Source organism: Pteropus medius, unplaced genomic scaffold, assembly GCF_902729225.1.
Source record: "Pteropus medius unplaced genomic scaffold, Ma_sr-lr_union100, whole genome shotgun sequence".
In the NCBI taxonomy this organism is placed as follows: Eukaryota; Metazoa; Chordata; class Mammalia; order Chiroptera; family Pteropodidae; genus Pteropus; species Pteropus medius.
This window is the reverse complement of record NW_024349800.1, coordinates 56,822,310-56,825,947: the sequence shown is the minus strand read 5'-3', so window position 1 is coordinate 56,825,947 and position 3,638 is coordinate 56,822,310. Positions and strand designations below refer to the sequence as shown.

The window sequence follows — 3,638 nt, the reverse complement described above, 5'->3', positions numbered from 1 at the left end:
CAGTGATGGGAGGAGAATGGGTAATGATTTTCACAGAGCCTGCTGCAAACGCCCACTCATTCTTCCACAAGCAACTAATCTTAGGTCTTAGCAATGCAATATCCCAGTGAGTAAGGGATAAAACCGACTAAAAGGTGAAATGCTTATCAACAAAAGCCAAAAAGAAATTTACTCTTCAAGGAAGGCTCTCTCACCGGTGTCAGCTTGGGTCAGAAGGGTGTTGCGGCGGCCTGGTTATTGATGGGTACTGCTCTGACCTCCTTAGCTATGGAGGCAGGATGAGAGATATGCTGTTGGCTCTTAATATATATGCCTGAGCAATTTATTTCGAAGTAGAAAGGGAAATTGGTGAGAATGCTCTCACATTTGCCTTTAACAATAAACATGCAGAGAATTGTAACTGGATCGTAAGGGTGTAACTTCAGTAATTCATCAATCAAGCATTTCTAAGATACTGGCTATGCTTGGCACTAGGTAAAGGCCCAAGGGAAATCAACACAGGTCCTTGCCTTTAAAGGGCTTATATTTTTACTTAGAGAAGACAGAATAGCCCAAAGAAAATAATCGATGGCTTAAAAACAATCCAGAACATAAAACTGATATTGGTATTGAAAAGCAAAAGAGTTTAATGGTCAGGTAGGCAGGCTACAGAGCCAGGAAGCCTGGGTTCAAATCCCAGCTACACCACGTAATAACTGGATAGCTCCTAGACAGTTTACTTTCCCTTTGTGCAATATTCTCATTGAAAATACAGAGATAATAAGAGTATTCCAGACTGGTACATGTGAAGTATTCAGAACAGTGACTACGATGTGGTAAGGAATGACTATTAACTAATATGAGGGGCGATTGAGTTTTAGAGGGACATTTAGTTTGGCTGATTAATTTTTCTCATCAAATATTCTTGCTGTCTCATTATCTTCCTGTTAGAATTTGCTTGACCAGAGAAACTTGATTGTGTGAACATGATCTGTTATGGCACATCAAGACCACCGGCCTGAAATCTAAGCAGCCAGGGTTCACCGCTACCTCTGTGGTCTCCAAGTGGCTGAAGGGTTGTCCCAATGTTTAGTTGTCTCCTGGGATCACAAATATCTCCTCCGATAAAACAAAAAAAAATCCAAAGCCTTCATTTTGTAGCTTCCTCTATCCTCTTCAACCAAAATGGCCTTTTATCTTTCTCTCTGCTGATCTAACTCCTGGATGGCTCAGAATCCAGGGCCCAGTGCAGAATCTATATCTAGGGATGCGATGGAACGAAGGAACGGATTTTTGACTTGTGAATTACCTGTAGTAAATGTCTATATGCCCTGAACTTTCTGAGAGTTTTAAATATAAGTGGAAATCTGGTCTTTTCAGAGAACATGCTGCCTTTATGTCCAGAAGCTTCTGATGTTATCCAGTTATTGCCAGTTAAGCTTCTTCATAGGCCAGACCACTCTCAAGATGAACCATCAATCAAGGCTGCCTGCATGGCTGAGCCGGTGCTGCCCGTCACCCGCCCCTTCCCTGTCTTAGAACGTTTGACTCTTTGCCTGACCGATGCGAACAAAGATGCCCGCCTGTCCTCTTTCTACTTCCACTGGCCACCTTGGCCCTAGAGACAGAAATCACACATTAAGAACAGCAGCAGACTAGCTCCTCGAGCCCTCAGCTACCCAGTTTGGCACTCCCACAAAACAGAGAAATACAAGTCTGCTTCGATTTAAGCCATTTCTGTTTTATTGTTGTTTTTTTTTTTTTTTTCTGAGTCTTTTGTTTTTCATCCATGGCAGCTTACCTCATACTCTAAATAATAAATTATTCTCTGACCATGTCCTTAGATTTCTAACCTATTAAAAGAAGTGGTCTGAACAGAGACTCCGTAAGAGTGTCCCCAGATTAAATGCTGTAGAATTTATATTCTGGAACTTGACGAGTGTGAGGAGACGCTGTGTGACAGGCTGCCTTTGCCCTGGGATTTACCATTGAACTTGACCGCAGGAATATGTAGAGCATCCTGATAGGAAGAGGAAATATCCCCGCACTAAGATATTCTCACTGCCCAGGCATCCTGTCTGGCCTCTTGCCTCCTTGCTGCCCAGGTTACTTGTCTAAAATCCTGATAAAAGGGGATAGATTACAGAATTTTTGGATTACAAGTGATAGGGAGAAACGTAAGGATCTCTATTTTTTATTTTTAGACAGTAGAGTCTTTTTTTAGATAAGAAAATTTATGCAAAATCTGATATGTAAAAGATATAACAGCGGAGCTTCTCTGGTTGCATGGGCAGTTGGGGACCTGGCTTATGTGCTATTTTCTCCTTAAACCCAATGATGGTTCCTGAAGGACTTCCTGTCTAACCTGTGCTTTTCTGAATTCAGTATGAAAACCACTGGCCTATTTCAACTCTCTCTCCAATTTACACATGGAGAAATTAAGATGAAGAAATGGTAAATGGCGGGCCCAAGCGTCTTGATTCCAAGGCCAAGGCTCTTCTACTAATCATACTCCCTCCTCCCCGCCCTCTCCCCACATGCACTGTTTCTTTGTCAACATTGTTATGTCTGCTGTACACAGAGAATAAGAAAATGTTCTCAAGTAAGCGATACCTTGGAAACAAAAACAAGCCTCTTTGTGTATGTCTTTTTCTCCATGGGTCTTCAGAGATCACCAGAATCCAAGCCTCCAAATATAGCCACAAAATCATCAAAGTTCATTTTAATGAACAACGCTATTGCTTTATCTGACAGCTCCCTTCAGTACATTAAGGAGATGGGATCTGAGTTAAGGTTGATGACTTTTTCTCTGAACTGGAGTAAATGCAGCTCCAACTAAAAGCTGGATAAAAGACCAGAGTCTCCTGAATGTCTTTCTCATCACTAGAGTTGATTCTGTTAAGAATTTGCTTCCTTCTCCTTTGTTCAGAATGTGTCGACCGTAATCTGTCCCATCCTTCCATTTCCATCCTGTTGTGACTGTAATGACATCCCAGAGACTTACTGACTTACTCTGAGAGGTTCAACTTTCATTTCCAAGGACGGACATGGCCATACCTTTTCTGTAAAGGATCTGGTAATAATTATTTTAGGCTTTGCAAACTATAAAGAGCCTCTGTTGCATATTCTTCGTTTTCTATTTTTTAAAAATTAGTCTACGGCCATGTCACCCTGAACAAGCCTGATCCCATCTGATCTTGGGAGCTAAGCAGAGTCGGGCTTGGTTAGTACTTGGATGGGAACCACCTAGGAAGACCAGATGCTGTAGACGTAGAAAACAAACAAACAAACAAACAAAATCTATTTATTTTTTTTAAATTAGTTTTTTAAAAATATAAAAACTATTCTTAGCTCAAGGGCTATACAAAACCTGTTATAGGCCAAATTTTTAAGATCCAAAGGTCTTACTTTAGGGTTTCTTCTATAGTTCTTCTCCCAATTTTTCTTTCAATTTTTCTTTCTCCTCTAATATTTTACTATGAGCAACAAGAAGAAAACAGCAGCTTGAAAATCTCCTTTGCTAACAACCGGGTTCATCACTTATAAGTTCAGCTTTCCACATAACAGCATGAGACCGTTTCGCTAAACTTTCCGCCACAAGATGATAAGAAGCAGCCTTCTTCCAGTTTCCAAAAACATGTCCTTCTCTTCTTTTTAAG

The 3,638-nt window shown here is 40.8% G+C and overlaps 1 pseudogene; it reads left to right on the top strand.

Moving 5' to 3' along the window:
* The first annotated feature begins 3,132 nt into the window (after positions 1-3,132).
* LOC120622574 (uncharacterized) lies at positions 3,133-3,250 on the top strand (annotated as a pseudogene).
* Positions 3,251-3,638: the final 388 nt, after the last annotated feature.